This window comes from Cynocephalus volans, chromosome 12 (genome assembly GCF_027409185.1).
Source record: "Cynocephalus volans isolate mCynVol1 chromosome 12, mCynVol1.pri, whole genome shotgun sequence".
Lineage (NCBI taxonomy): Eukaryota > Metazoa > Chordata > Mammalia > Dermoptera > Cynocephalidae > Cynocephalus > Cynocephalus volans.
The window spans coordinates 48,131,149-48,148,374 of NC_084471.1; positions in this window are offsets into that span (position 1 = coordinate 48,131,149).

Below are 17,226 nucleotides of genomic sequence, written 5' to 3' on the forward strand. Positions count from 1 at the left end.
GAATTATAAAAGGTAAGCAAACACATCACAGAAATATGTTTCTCAGAAATAGTAATTGCAGTCTGGGGATCAGCTAGATCCTGTTCACAGTCTGAGAACATTTATCATATGTGATCTTTCTGCTGCAACTGGAGGAATGTCTCCACATATAAAGAATAATAAATAACAATTTATTCATGATATTTACTTGATCACTCTTACTTTTCACTATATTTAGGTAATGAAATTATGCAATAAATGGTCATTTAATGTGCTTTTTAAAATTTTCTTTAGAATGATACAATATTTATTTTAAGTATGAACAAAATTTAAACAAAATTTAAAAATACTTAACAGAGTTATAATTGCAATATAATTATTTTCAAAGAATTATTTTTAATTTATAAAATCAAACATAGGTTAGTTCATCTTTTAATTTTTTATTTGTAAATGTACAAATGGATAATTTTTTGCTAATTTTCTTGTTTTTGTTATTTTTTCACTGATTATTAATTATTAATAGGCTTGCATATATTTACCATTTTGGACATTTTTACAGCTTCCCTGAACCACTTGTTTACTTATCAAACATCATATCTGTACTTTGTTTTTAATGTCAAGAATTTTTTAAAATTTAATTTTTCAATATAAAATGTAGTTGATTTTCATGTCCATTTACCAATTCTTCTTCCCCCCCTGTTCTTCCCCTCCTGCCCAATCAACCATATCTGTTCACTTGTCTGAACAAGTTCAAGGAATTATTATTGATTGCTGTGTCTTCTTCCCTACCTCCCCTGTTTGTTTGTTTATTTACTTTTAGCTTCCACAAATAAGTGAGAACATGTGGTACTTCTCTTTCTGTGCCTGACTTGTTTAACTTAATATAATTTTTTCTAAGTCCACCCATGTTGCTGTGAATGGAAGTATTTCATTCTTTTTTATAGCAGAGTAGCATTGTATTGTGTAGATATTCCACAGTTTCCATATCCACTCATCTGATGATGGACATTAGGGCTGGTTCCAACTCTTGGCTATTGTAAATAATGCTGAAGTAAACACTGGAATACAAGTATCCCTTCAGCATGATGATTTCCATTCTTCTGGGTATTTTCCCAGCAGTAGAATAGCTGGGTCATGCAGTACATCTATATATAATTGTTTGAGGAAACTCCTTATCATTCTCCATAAGGGCTGCACCATTCTGCAGTCCCACCATAGTGTATGAGGGTTCCTTTTTCTCTGCAACCTCACCAGCATTTATCATTCTGTCTTTTGGATATTAGCCATTCGAACTGGAGTGAAATGGTATCTCAGTGTAGTTTTGACTTGCATTTCCAGAATGCTGAGTGATGTGGAGCATTTTTTCACATGTCTGTTTGTCGGGTCGTCTGCCGCCAGCCGACTCGAACAGCCCTAGCCTCGTTCCTTTCGGTGGGTGAGCAAATGGCCCAGGATTCCTCTTTCCCTCTTGTCCTCTTTGGAAGGAGATGGGGGAAGAGAGCTGTGAAGAGAGGTGAGCACACCCCCGGTCCCAAAAATAGCCCAGTTAAAGGACACTCAGATGCAGCGGAGGTTCTGTTGAGCTGTTCCGTTTATTACCACACAAGCACTTGCTTTTAAAGGCAAATGGGGAAGGGAGGTTTTTTACATAATCTTACCAGCTTAAAGGTCAAGAGAGCATGCATCCTGTCTCAATGCCTAGCTATTGCAACCTCGAGCGTGGAAGCACGTATTTGGCCAATAAGGGCTAAGGCAAGGTTCCCGCAGACACTCCCACCCTACTTCCTCCCGGCGCCGTCTTAGGCAGCCACATTAATACGCCCTTGTGGGCCTATAATGGTGCCGCTTGTCATGTCACTTAAGGTGGCATTAGTCTTTAAGGCCCGACATATTCCCCCTTTTTGTTTTCATAAGGCAGCTGGAGGCGGCTAACCTTCCCAGCCTCACCTCCATTCCCTCTGGTGGCTGTGCCTGTCTTAGGTTGTTTCCCTCTGGAAATCTTACCCGTCATTGACTATCCAGCCAAGCGGGAGCAGGGTGGAGTCTTAGAGATTGGCATTGATTTTTTAAAGGGCCATATTGACCCAAGGGCTGTCAGGGCTTTCATTATGGGCCACCTCCTCTACCACCTGGGTGAGCATTACGAGAGAAGTGGTGTTGCGCCTTATAAGGGACACAACCTGGCAAATGGCGTAAGGCCCCAAGATGCTATGGAGTCTGCCAGGGAGGACAGCAGGGTGATGAGCCATGGGGAACTTGAAAGCCAGTTTTGGAACCGAATACTATTGGCTTCTTGCTCTTTTTTTGCACTTTTCTAGCCCTTCTCTAAGCTTAGCTAGGGAATCCTTGACCACTCCAGAGTGGTCGGCATAGAAGCAACACTCTTCTTTGAGGGCGGCACATAATCCTCCTTGCTATAAGAACAACAGGTCTAGTCCACGTCGATTCTGTAAAACAGCTTCAAAAAGTAATGTTAGTGATTTTTTTTTTTAAATGTGCATACACACAATAGACTCCTCAGGGTCCTCAGTACCCTGGGTGTCTGGCAAGAACTTAAGATTTTTGGCTGGGACCCATATAGGGGTTGACTCCCTGAGGGTGAAGACACAACCAAACCCTCGACCCATAGTTAGCAACGGGTCAGGGCCCCTCCACTGGCCTGTTAAGGGGTCTTTCCACCACACTTGGACTTCCGGGCGTGGTGGTTGAGCTGACCAGTGTTTCTGGAGGGCAGACAGGGGTTCATTTTTGGAAAAATTTAGGATGTTTAAAGTTAGGAGTGCCTGTTCCAACTGCTGATGAGGGCTGGTGACTCCCCCTTTTTGTTTTAATAATTGATATTTTAGGCATCATTGATGCCGTTCAACAATGGCTTGTCCTTGGGGGTTATAGGGAATTCCTGTGGTATGTTTAATGTTCTATTGTATTCAGAATTCTTGTAAGGCTTTGCTAGAAAAAACAAGGTCCATTATCTGTTTTAATTTGTGCTGGTAGCCCTAAGGTGGCAAAACACTGCAGCAGGTGATTTTTTGCATGCTTGGCAGCTTCACCTGCATGTGCTGTGGCCCAACATGCATGTGAATAGGTGTCAATGGACACAAAAGCATATTTGAGTTTCCCAAAAGGTGGGAAGTGAGTTACATCAGTTTGCGACAGCACATTAGGCTTGAGTCCCCTAGGATTGACCCCTGGCGGTTGTAAGGGGGGTACTTGCAGATAAGGAAGGCATGACTTGCATGTGTGTACAATCCTTTTTATCTGTGAAATAGGAATATTTGGAAACCTGGCATGTAGACCACACCAGTTTACATGAGTTAAAGTGTGCAGTTGGCTGGTACTATCTATTGTATATATTTTAGGGCCCTGAGAGGCAAGAGTGTCTGCCTGGGCATTTCCAGTGGCTAGAAATCCTGGCATCCCTTGATGACCCTGAAATGTTGAACAAAAATAGGGTTATTGCGGCCTTGTAAGGTACTCCTTACTTGTATTATAAGGGAGGAGATGGGATTACAATCTAAGCAAATGTGGGCTCCCGGAAGCCCAGGGAGAAGATTGGCCACATATAAGCTGTCTGAAAAAAGGTTAATGGGGTCTGGCACCTTTTGCAGGGCAAGGAGTATAGCAAGCAGCTCTTTGAACTGTGCCGACCCATCATAGGGGTGAAAATGAGTAGCAGGGGCCGCCTGTGATGTGGTGTGTGGGGGGTTGTAAATAATTACAGCAGCCCCTGATTTGCCACCATCCCTGAAGACATTGTAGGCATCTACCAGGGGTTTGGCAACAAAAAGCTGTGGGTTAGTCCATGGCAGCTCTTTGAAGGCGGAGACCCATTTATTGTTGCCACAGTGGCATTCAACAACTCCGAGATACCCTTCTAGAGCCAGTGCCAGCCGGTTTTGATATTGAGCTAACCATGTAAAATCTGCCAAGCGGAAGGGGACGACAATTTTCTGTGGTTCCTTTGTGAAACATATTAGTGAGCATTCCCTTCCTTTCATTATTAGGTCAGCAGTTTGGTTCAGAGTGGTGTACACCTGGGGGGCCCCTCCTAGGGATAAGTGTACCCATTGGAGTGGCTCCCCTCTTTGGGTTAGGGCAGCCATGTATGTGATGTTAGTGGCTATGAGCCATAGCTCTATAGGGGACTCAGGGTCATAGCATTTCCACTGGGCGCTGTTTAGTAGATCTTGGACTGACTTTAAAAGCTGACAGCACTCAGGCAGGAGCATGAAGGGGGTGCTGGGGTCAGAGGCGTGCAACAGGGCAAAGAGGGGAACGAGCTGGCCTGTGGAAAGGGGGATCCATGAGCGTAGCCACTTTATTTCACCTAGAAGCTTTTGTATTTGAGGGAGAGTATACGATGGTTAGCTGAGGCTTTAATGGGCTAGGTTTTTCTAAAGTTAAAAGTGTGCCCGTATTTTAAACAGGGGTATGGTCTGGTAGGGGGTTTTTTGCCTTTAGCCTTGGGACATTGGCTTTTAAAATGACCTTGTCTTCTGCAATCAAAACATTGTCACTTGAAGGGTGGGGAAGTATCATTTCCTGAGTCGATCAGGGTGGTAAACGCCTTGAAGCCTTTGGTTAAGTTTTGTGTCTGAGTCTGCAAGGCCAAGGCTGAGGATAAAGTCCTGGCCTCAGCAACAGCTTTTTTTAGTTCTTTTACAACGTTGACCGGAGAGGTCTGAGGGGCCGCTTCCCCCCACGGGCGCGGACAGCTGGGGGTTCCCATTGAGCCATAACAGGAAAAACCTGCGGCTCTGCCGGGGATGTTTTTAATGGGGGACTAGCCTCCTCCACTTCTTCAGGTGCCACCTTCTCTCCTTCAGCTAAACTTTGCTCAGGGACTTGCATTGGCAGCTTTGTTTCCTTTTTTCTCTCCTCATTGAACTGCGCCCAATACCTTTCTGCCCCTTCCTGATGCTCGGGACGGAAGCAAAGCTTTAGGGCAGAGATGGTTGGGTAGAACTCTAAGGGGGTGTCTAGCCCGTGACTAATCTCATTCTTTCTGGCCAGGGTCTGAGCCCGGTCTCAAGTCTCATACGATAACCAGTTGGATGAAGGTGCCCAAGGGGCTACCTGCACCACATGATGCCAGGCATTGGTGGCCGTAGAGTCAGATATTTCTAGGCCTCTGCTTTTTAACATGTGCTTTAGAGCCTTGCAGGCTGTCTCGTCACTCTTTCCACACACACCTTCCATGTTGCCCTGTGGGGAAGCGACAAAGGTAGCAACAGGGCAGAGAAGTGCAGGGACTTCCCCCTGTTATGGTACTCACCCTGACACGCAGGAAGAAAGTGGAAATTATGTTTTGAAAGTAAATCACTTGTCATTTGTGAGCAAAGACAAAGAAAAGTTATGTTCCTGCTAATTCTTAAAAAAAGAAATCATCAAATTAAGCCAAGTGTTGCATAAACTGAAATATACTGTAAGATGTATAAACTTACTTTCTCATACGAAAGAAATTTTAATGTTGAATGATGTCAAAATGCCTTGCACTTAACATCCTAATGATATTCTATTGGATGCTATGTCATGACATGAGCAGCACTATTTGAAGGAGAAATACAAAATTTTATCCAGGTGCACATAATGTTGTAATTTAACATCTCTATAGTACTAATATGATTTTCAGATTTGGTGCTTTTAATAGAATGAATATATTTAGTATTATTATTTATATTTTATTTCCTTCATGACTCAGAATACCATATCCCATTAATTTCTCCAAGGCAGTGTCTGAAAGTGCCAAAGTAACTTTAGTTTTATCCCTGCTACAGAGTTCCATCTGTAATACAAGTATGGGCTTAGCAATTAGACAATTTCATTTTACCTATATTTAAAAGCCTTATTCCAATACTCTTCTAAAAACGTTTTGAGACCTTGACAAGATATTTAAATATCTTGGCCTCAATCCCCAAAAATGTGCAGTTAAAAAATATTTACCTAAAGTTGTTTTCTTTAATAGCAGTAGAACTATGTGTGTGTGTGTGTGTGTGTGTGTGTGTGTGTGTGTGTGTGTGTGTGTGTGTATAAATGGTTTTCATAGAAGCAGATAGTAGAATAATGGTTACCAGTTGTGGGGAGGGGGAGGGGGAGGAAAAGTGGTGGACTAATTGGTACAAAACTATGCTATAAACCCTAAGTGAATCATTGTGCAGTATATGCAAGCATTGAAACAACATACTATGAACTACAAATATGTACAGTAAATGTTAAAATATTTCAAATAAAAAAAATTGGCCAATGTATAAGAGATTACTAAATTCCTGTTTGATACTTTGTTGGGAAAAAAGGAAGCTGAATCCATTAGGTTATACCCAGAGAACAAATGAAGTCGATTAATTCATGTAATATGGGATTTTTTTACCTGACTAAAATGAAAGGAGGATTAAAAAAAAATTCTTATTTCAAACACCATGTCTTAAAATGGGAACCTCCATTGCATAGGGAAAGATCTGAATATGTTATCATTATTTTAATTTTGCCTAGAAAAGATATAAATTGTCGTTTGAGAGACTACTTATTTTTCAAGCACCTGGGGAAAAAACCAACAAAAAGTAGTTTCGAATCCTTTCCAGGAATATTATTACATAAATCTCTAATATCAGATTATCAGATGACGGAAGAATGAGATAGAGCTCAAAATACTTAGACTATTTTTGTTCCCATTGGAAACTGTCTGATATAATAAAGCCTCTCAGAGAAAAGATCTGACACTGAAAAAGACTTGACCTTGGCAGTAGAGAGGATTATTTGTTAAGAAGACTGTTTCCTGGAATGTATTTCATTCAAGTATCATTGTTGAACCTCTGCGCTGTGTGAATGACCAGTCACACAGGACTTGACTCTCGTGAGCTACAATTTGTATAAAGCAATTGACTTCACTATGAAGTCACCACTTCCAGGAATATCACTTTCAAGTCTATTAATGTGGGAAACATGAGTTTAAAGATATAGTTGGAGGGAAATTTGATCAGTTGAGTAGGAATATAAATAATATTTGCTTTAACTGTTAAGTAAGGAATTTGGAAAGGCATGTATGTGCCAGCTGAAAAGGAAACTTGAGGAAAAACACCTCATGGGAGGTCTAAGGGAAAAGAAAATATCTTGAAAAAAATCATCAGCTTTGACTATATGTGAGTCAATTTTAAAAAAATAAAATCTAGAAAGTTTAAGATCTTAAATGCTTTTTGCACCTTAACTTGCTAAAGGGGCAAAGAATTTATGAGAGTACTAAATTGAATTATTTCTTTGTATATCTATCTCAAAGATATTCAGTATAGAGTCTTCACAAAAAAGAAAGGTAAAAAGGCAAGTTGACTTATGGTCTTATAAAGGACACAGGGATCAAAAAAAGTGTGCAACTAAAAAGTGGAAAGCACACTGTGAAAATAAATGCAATTTCATGGTATTTTTCCCCATAATTTAACTTGTAGAAAAACTCATTAAAAGTTTTGTTTGCATGGCAATGAACATATTTCTAACTATACTGAAGGACATTTTGCCCGTTTTTATCAACAATAACAATTATTGGAAAAATCAACTTTAAAAGACTGTGAATCTTGAACATTTCTGTTTTAAATAATGACTCAAATGAAGATGGTAAGTAAGCAATGCTGGCATTGTGTAATTTCAAAATGTAATGGTTAAGGATATCTGTCAGGTCCGCCACCAGCTGACCTGAACAGCCCTAGCTTCGTTCCTTTTGGTGGGTGAGCAAATGGCCAGGATTCCTCTTTCTCTCCTGTCCCCTTTGGAAAGAGACGGGGGAAGAGAGCTGTGAAGAGAGGTGAGCACACTGCTGGCCCCAACCAACCCGGTTTAAAGGACACTCAGACACGGTGGGGGTTCTGTTGAGCAGTTCCGTTTATTATCACACAAGCACTTGCTTTTATAGGTAGATGGGGAGGGGAGGTTTTAACTTAATCCTATCAGCTTAAAGGTCAAGAACATGCATCCTGTCTCAATGCCTAGCTATTGAAATCATGCAGTGTTCATGAGCGCGGAAGCGCATATTTGGCCAATAAGGGCTAAGGCAAGGTTCCCGCAGACACTCCCACCATACTTTCTCCCGGTGCCGTTTTAGGCTGCCACTTTAATATGCCCTTGTGGGCCCATAATGGTGCTGCTTGTAATGTCACTTAAGGTGGCATTAGTTTTTAAGACCCGACATCTCCCCCTTTTTGTTTTAATAAGGCAGCTGTAGGTGGCTAACCTTCCCAGCCTCGCCTCCATTTCCTCTGGTGGCTGTGCCTATCTTAGGTTGTTTCCTTCTGGAAATCTTACCCGTCATTGACTATCCAGCCAATCGGGGGTGAGGCGGAGCCTTGCAGATTGGCACTGATTTATTGAAGGGCCATATTCACCCAAGGGCTGTCAAGGCTCCCATTATGGGCTACCTCCTCTACCACCTGGGTGAGCATTATGGGAGAAGTTGTGTTGCGCCTTACAAGGGACACAACCTGGTGAATGGTGTAAGGCCCCAAGATGATTAAGACAAGGAAAAGGCTAGGGGGCCCGCCAGGGAGGACAGCAGGGTGATGAGCCATGGGGAACTTGAAAGCCATCTTTGGAACCAATTACTATTGGCTTCTTGCTCTTTTTTTACACTTTTCTAGCCCTTCTCTAAGCTTAGCTAGGGAATCTTTGACCACTCCAGCACTCTTCTTTGAGGGCAGCACATAGCCCTCCTTGTTGTAGAAATAGCAGATCCAATCCACGTCGGTTCTGTAGCGGCTTGTATGACCTCCCAGGTTTGGTTGGCTTTCTCATGGGGACCTCCCCCGGTGGCAGAGGCCCTTGTCCTTCTTGATCCGAGGAGGGCGGCGACTTGGAGCATCCACAAAGGGTTCATAATGCAGTCTGAAACATACAAACAATAAACTCCTCAGGGTCCTCAGTACCCTGGGTGTCTGGCAAGAACTTAAGATTTTTGGCTGGGGCCCATATAGGGGTTGACTCCCTGAGGGGGAAGACACACCAAACCCTCGACCCATAGTTAGCAACGGGTCAGGGCCCCTCCACTAGCCTGTTAAGGGGTCTTTCCACCACACTTGGACTTCCGGGCGTGGTGGTTGAGCTGACCAGTGTTTCTGGAGGGCAGACAGGGGTTCATTTTTGGAAAAATTTAGGATGTTTAAAGTTAGGAGTGCCTGTCTCAACTGCTGATGAGGGCTGGTGACTCCCCCTTTTTGTTTTAATAATTGATATTTTAGGCATTGCTGATGCCATTCAACAATGGCTTGTCCTTGGGGGTTATACGGAATTCCTGTGGTATGTTTAATGTTCCACTGTATTAAGAATTCTTGTAAGGCTTTGCTAGAAAAACAAGGTCCATTATCTGTTTTAATTTGTGCTGGCAGCCCTAAGGTGGCAAAACACTGCAGCAGGTGATTTTCTGCATGCTTGGCAGCTTCACCTGCGTATGTTGTGGCCCAACACATGTGTGAATATGTGTCAATGGACACAAAAACATATTTGAGTTTCCCAAATGGTGGGAAGTGAGTTACATCAGTTTGTCACAGCACATTAGGCTTGAGTCCCCTGGGATTGACACCTGGCGGTTGTAAGTGGGTTACTTGCAGATAAGGAAGGCATGACTTGCATGTGTGTACAATCCTTTTTAGCTGTGAAATAGGTATATTTGGAAACCTGGCATGTAGACCACACCAGTTTACATGAGTTAAAGTGTGCAGTTGGCTGGCACTATCTATTGTATATATTTTATACAATAGAGGCATAAGTGTCTGCCTGGGCATTTCCAGTGGCTGGAAATCCTGGCATCCCTTGATGACCCCGAAGGTGTTGAACAAAAATAGGGTTATTGCGGCCTTGTAAGGTACTCCTTACTTGTATTATAAGGGAGGAGATGGGATTACAATCTAAGTGAATGTGGGCTCCCGGATGCCCAGGGAGAAGATTGGCTACATATAACCTCTCTGTAAAAAGGTTAATGGGGTCTGGCACCTTTTGCAGGGCAAGGAGTATAGCGAGCAGCTCTTTGTATTGTGCCGACCTGTCACAGGGGTGAAAATGAGTAGCAGGGGCCACCTGTGATGTGGTGCATGGGGGTTTGTAAATAATTACAGCAGCGCCTAATTTGCCACCATCCATGAAGACATCGTAGGCGTCTACCAGGGGTTTGGCGACAAAAAGCTGTGGGTTAGTCCATGGCAGCTCTTTGAAGGCGGAGACCCATTTATTGTTGCCACAGTGGCAATCAACAACCCCCAGATACCCTTCTAGAGCCAGTGCCAGCTGGTTTTGATATTGAGCTAACCATGTAAAATCTGCCAAGCGGAAGGGGACGACAATTTTCTGTGTTTCCTTTGCGAAACATCCTAGTGAGCATTCCCTTCCTTTCATTATTAGGTCAGCAGCTTGGTTCAGAGTGGTGTACACCCGTGGGGCCCCTCGTAGGGATAAGTGTACCCATTGGAGTGGCTCCCCACTTTGGGTTAGGGTAGCCATGTTTGTGGTGTTAGTGGCTATGAGCCATAGCTCTATAGGGGACTCAGGGTCATAGCGTTTCCACTGGGCACTGTTTAGGAGATCTTGGGATGACTTTAAAAGCTGTCGGCACTCAGGCGGGAGCATGAAGGGGGTGCTGGGGTCAGAGGCGTGCAACAGGGCAAACAGGGGAATGAGCTGGCCTGTGGAAAGGGGGATCCATGAGCGTAGCCAATTTATTTTGCCTAGAAGCTTTTGTAATTGAGGGAGAGTATACGAGTTTGAGATGGTTAGCTGAGGATTTAATGGGCTAGCCTTTTTTAAAGTTAAAAGTGTGTCCAGAATTTTAAACAGGGTTATGGTCTGGACCTTATCGGCTGACACCTATAACCCCCATTTAGTCAAGCAGGAGAGAGTTAGGCTGAGCGCATGAGATAAGTCCGTGGGCGTTGGTACCCCAAGAACTATGTCATCCATGTAAAGATAAAGAACTACATGTGGCAGCTGATTTACAGGATGAAGCAACTGAGAGACAAACATTTGGCAAAATGAGGGACTATTAGCCATGCTTTGGGGAAGCACCACCCACTCAAACCGCCAATCGGGACACTGAAAGTTTACGGAGGGGATAGAAAAGGCAAACTTTTCACAATCATTTGGGTGCAGTGGAATGGAGAAAAAGCAGTCCTTGATATCTATAGTTACTAGGTATAAGTTGCTTGGTATAGCGGGGGTCCAAGGCAGTCCTCTCTGCAGTGTGCCCTGAAAGATCATTCTTTTATTGACCTCTCTAAGGTCTTGTACCATTCTCCAGTTTCGAGAGGCCTTCTTCATTACAAATACTGGAGTATTCCAGGGGCTAGTGGATGGGCGAACATGCCGTGCTTGGAGCTGCTCATCAACAATTTGTTGTATGGCCTGCAATTTATTATCAGGAAGTGGCCACTGCTCTACCCAAACTGGGGCCCATTTACCCAACAGATGGTGGGCACCAGGGGAGCAGTGGCCTCTAAGATTGGGGGTGACCGGCCATCTGTTTATGAGGAGTTTCCGGGAACTTGACCCTGGGGAGAGGCAGATGGTTTCTTAGGTCCCGAAAAGTGGGGTCTCCCCTATAGTTTGGAAAACAGGGGAGATTAAACTGTTGCTGATACTCCTCCTCTTCTAGGATATCTTCATGAAGGGCCTTATGGTCAGTGGTAATGAAAACATCTGCTTGGCCTAGAACAGCTTGGCCTAACAGGTTGGCCGCCAATCTGGCAGCAATGAGAGGTTTTACTTCACCTTTTGTGCCATCAGCATCTTCCCCGTGAAGGATTTCATGGGTTTCCCACATTGGGGTATTTCCCCCACCCCCAAAATTTGGGGGCCTGGAACTAACTTCCAGCTTGAAGGGACTTCTTCCCATCTAAGGACTGTTCGATCCGCCCCCGTGTCAACAAGGCATCGAAACTCTTTGCCTTGAATGTTAAGATTCATTTTTGGTCTTAAACCAGGGACTATAGGTATAGTCCAATGAGCCTGGGGTACTGGACACCTGGTAGGGCATGGAGGTGCTGGCTTTGTATCCCCTTGGGGTGACGAGGCTGGGGACTGCCCCTCCTCTAGTTTAAAATCTTTCCATCCTTGTCAAACTTAGACCGGCACTCACGCTTCGAATGAAGCCCCTTACCGCACCTAGGGCACAGCGTAGAGGGAAGGTTTTTATTTTTCCGGTTGGGACAGTCCCTTTTGAAATGACCTTGTGGATACGGAAAATGTGGTACATCTACACAATGGAATACTACTCAGCTATAAAAACGAATGAAATACTGCCATTTGCAACAACATGGATGGACCTCGAGAGAATTATATTAAGTGAAACAAGTCAGGGACAGAAAGAAAAATACCACATGTTCTCACTTATTGGTGGGAGCTAAAAATTAATATATAAATTCATACACACACACACACACACACACACACACACACAAAACCGGGGGGGGAAGAAGATTTAACAACCACAATTACTTGAAGTTGATACGACAAGCAAACAGAAAGGACATTGTTGGGGGGGAGGGGGGGAGGGAGAAGGAAGGGAGGTTTTGGTGATTGGGAGCAATAATCAGCCACAATGTATATTGACAAAATAAAATTTAAAAAAAAAAAATGAAATGACCTTGTTCCCCACAGCCATAACATTGACCCCTATGGGAGAGTAGGCTGGGGCTCTCCTTAGGGATCCTGACACTAAGAGCCTGGGTCATAGCACCTGCAAGGGTTCCCGCTTGAGCTTGTAGAGCGGAAGTTAAGGCCCTGGTTTGTTGTTGGTAGCTCCCAACGTCTCTACTGGCAATGACCCACTTTTCCATAGAACGATCTTTGAGCCCGGCACAGGCAAGCTTGTGGTCAGCAGTCATACCGTCCCACACTAGCATTTTTACAAACTGGTCCCGGAGAGGACCTGGGGGAAAACTTTCTCTGTATGCTCTGCTCCACCCGAACTTTGAAAGAGAGCAGTTCCTCAGAGGGTCGCTGGGTGACCCCGGCCATTGCAGGCTCACTGGGCCCTTCAGCCAACTTTTTCCATGTGGCTAACGCTGTTGCCCTAACCTGGTCCTGGTAGGGGGCTGGGATAGCAGCCTGTTGGATTCCAGTACTAAATTGATCTGCTGTTCCAGACAGCATGCCGAAGCTGATAGGGATGGGTGGGTTGGCTGCTTGGTTTATCACTGCCTGTACATGGCACTCTTGCTTAAACAAATTTGGAGGGAGGACAGACTTACAGAGCATTTTCCAATCTTGGGTCGTGCATGGTTGGTGCACTAAGCCCTGGAGGATGGTTTCTGCCCATGGGGAATTGGGCCCATCATATGCGACAGCCTGTTTCAGCTCTTTAAGGTCATGAGCTTCCCAAGGGTATCAAGTGGCTGGCCTATTTCCACTGGGGGCAACGTTGACCAGATAGGCCTGAGGGGCCGCTTCCCCCAACGGGCTGTGGACGGCTGGGGGTTCCCAGCGAGCCATGACAGGAAAAGCCTGCAGCTCTGCCAGGGGTGTTTTTAAAGGTTGGCTAGCCTCCTCCACTTCTTCAGGTGCCGCTTTCTCTCCTTCTGCTAAACTTTGGCGGGGTGAGTATGCTGGGAGAGGAGGGTACAGGGTAGGGGCATAGGTATCACTCAGTGGCTCAGGGCCTTGCATTGGCAGCTTTGTTTCATTTTTTCTCTCCTCATCGAACTGCGCCCAATCCCTTTCTGCCCCTTCCTGATGCTCGGGACGGAAGCAGAGCTTTAGTGCAGAGAAGGTTGGGTAGAACCATAGGGGGGGTCTAGCCCATGACTAATCTCATTCTTTCTGGCCAGGGTCTGAACCCGGTCCCAAGTCTCATACAAGAACAAGTCAGACGAAGTTGCCCAAGGGGCCACCTTCACTACATGATGCCAGGCATTGGTGGCCGTGGAGTCAGATATTTCCAGGCCTCTGCTTTTTAACATGTGCTTTAGAGCCTTGCAGGCTGTCTCATCACTCTTTCCATACACGCCTCCCATGTTGCCCCACGAGAAAGGGACAAAGGTAACAACAGGGCAGAGAAGTGCAGGGACTTCCCCCTGTTATGGTACTCACCCTGACACACAGGCAGATTAATTCACGGTGACTACCGTGGTTGCGGGGACCACTCCGCTGGTTGATCACCCTTCGCCGACCTTCTTTCAAGACCGAGCAGCCGGGGGCCTCACTCGCTAGCCTTTCACTCATGAGTTTTAAAAAACTCCTCACACAGGGCATCACTCTGTTGGGTCTGCCGCAGGCCGACCTGAACAGCCCTAACCTCGTTCCTTTTGGTGGGCGAGCAAATGAGCCAGATTCCTCTTTCCCTCCGGGAGAAGAGAGCCATGAAGAGAGGTGAGTACAGCCACTGGCCCCAACCAGCCCATTTTAAAGGACACCCTGACATGGTGGGGGTTCTGTCGAGCAGTTCTGTTTACTATCACAGAAGCACTTGCTTTTATAGGTAGATGGGGAGGGGAGGTTTTAACTTAATCCTATCAGCTTAAAGGTCAGATGTATATTTTGCAAATATTTTCTCCCACTCTGTTGGTTGTCTTTTAACTCTTTTAATTGTTTCTTTTGCTGTGCAGAAGCTTTTTAGTTTGATATAATCCCATTTGTTTATTTTTCCTTTGGTTGCCCGTGCTTTTGGGGTCGTATTCATGAAGTCTGTGCCCAGTCCTATTTCCTGAAGTGTTTCTCCTATGTTTTCTTTAAGAAGTTTTATTGTTTCAGGGTGTATATTTAAATCCTTAATCCATTTTGAGTTGATTTTAGTATACGGTGAGAGGTATGGATCTAGTTTCATTCTCCTGCATATGGATATCCAGTTATCCCAGCATCATTTGCTGAAGAGGCAGTCCCTTCCCCAGTGAATAGGATTGGTGCCTTTGTCAAAGATCAGAGGGCAGTAAGTGTGTGGGTTGATTTCTGGATTCTCTATTCTATTCCATTGGTCAGTGTGTCTGTTTTTATGCCAGTACCATACTGTTTTGGTTATTATAGCTTTGTAGTATAGCTTAAAGTCAGGTAGTGTTATGCCTCCAGCTTTATTTTTTTTGCTCAGCATTGCTTTGGCTATGCGTGGTCTTTTATTGTTCCATATAAATGTCTGGATAGTTTTTTCCATTTCTGAGAAAAATGTCTTTGGAATTTTGATGGGGATTGCATTGAATTTGTATATCACTTTGGGTAGTATGGACATTTTCACTATGTTGATTCTTCCAATCCAAAAGCATGGGATATCTTTCCATCTTCTTGTATCCTCTCTAATTTCTCTCAGCAGTGTTTTGTAGTTCTCATTATAGAGATTTTTCACCTCCTTGGTTAACTCAATTCCTAAGTATTTTATTTTTTTGGTGGCTATTGTAAATGGGCAGGCTTTCTTGATTTCTCTTTCTGCATGTTCACTATTGGAGAAAAGAAATGCTACTGATTTTTGCGTGTTGATTTTGTATCCTGCTACTGTGCTGAAATCATTTATCAATTCCAACAGTTTTTTTGTAGAGGTTTTAGGCTGTTCGATATATAGGATCATGTCATCTGCAAACAGGGACAGTTTGACTTCATCTTTTCCAATCTGGATGCCCTTTATTTCCTTCTCTTCTCTGATTGCTCTGGCTAGTACTTCCAACACTATGTTGAATAGGAGTGGTGAGAGTGGGCATCCTTGTCTAGTTCCTGTTCTTAAAGGAAAAGCTTTCAGCTTTTGCCCATTCAGGATGATATTGGCAGTGGGTTTGGCATATATGGCTTTAATTATGTTGAGATACTTTCCCTCTATACCTAACTTATAGAGGGTCTTTGTCATGAATGAGTGCTGAACTTTATCAAATACTTTTTCAGCATCTATAGAGATGATCATCTGGTCCTTGTGTTTGAGTTTATTAATATGGTGTATCACATATATTGATTTGCATTTGTTGAAAAAACCTTGCATCCCTGGGATGAATCCCACTTGATCGTGATGAATAATTTTACGTATGTGTTGCTGTATTCTGTTTGCTAGTATTTTATCAGCACCGTACCCTACCGAGTGAGCCACGGGCCGGCCCCTGTTTGCTAGTATTTTAGTGAGGATTTTTGCATCTATATTCACCAAGGATATCGGCCTGTAGTTTTCTTTTTTGATTATATCTTTACCTGGTTTTGGTATTAGGATGATGTTTGCTTCATAGAATGAGTTTGGGAGATTTGCCTCTGTTTCAATCTTTTGGAATAGTTTGTAAAGAATCGGTGTCAGGTCCTCTTTGAATGTTTGGTAAAATTCTGCTGTGAATCCATCTGGTCCTGGGCTTTACTTTGTTGGGAGCCTTCTGATAACAGCTTCAATCTCCTTTATTGTTATTGTTCTGTTCAAATTTTCTACATCTTCATGGTTCAGTTTTGGGAGCTTGTGTGTGTCCAGAAATTTATCCATTTCCTCCAGATTTTCAAATTTGTTGGCGTATAGTTGTTTATGTAGTCTCAAATGATTCCTTGTATTTCAGATGAATCAGTTGTAATATCGCCTTTTTCATTTCTAATTTTTGTTATTTGAGTCTTCTCTCTCCTTTTTTTTGTTAGCCATGCTAATGGTATGTCAATTTTATTTATCTTTTCAAAAAAACCAACTTTTTGATTCGTTGATCTTTTGAATTGTTTTTTGGTTTTCAATTTCATTCAGTTCTGCTCTGATCTTAATGATTTCTTTCCGTCTGCTAACTTTAGGATTGGATTGTTCTTGTTTTTCTAGTTCTTTAAGGTGAAGTGTTAGGTTGTTCACTTGCCATCTTTCCATTCTTCTGAAGTGAGCATTTAATGCAATAAATTTTCCCCTCAATACTGCTTTTGCAGTATCCCACAGGTTTTGGTATGATGTATCATTGTTTTCATTGGTTTCAATAATTTTTTTGATTTCCTGCTTGATTTCTTCTTGGACCCATATGTCATTAAGTAGAATGCTGTTTAATTTCCATGTGTTTGTATAGTTTCCAGAGTTTCGTTTGTTATTAATTTCTAGTTTTAATCCATTGTGGTCTGAGAAGATACATGGGATAATTCCAATTTTTTTGAATTTATTGAGACTTGATTTGTGACCTAATATGTGATCTATCCTGGAGAATGATCCATGTGCTGCTGAGAAGAATGAATATTCTGAGGTTGTTGGGTGGAATGTTCTGTAGATATCTGCCAATTCCAATTGGTCTAGAGTCTTGTTTAGATCTTGTGTTTCTCTACTGATTCTTTGCCTAGATGATCTGTCTAATATTGACAGTGGGGTGTTCAGGT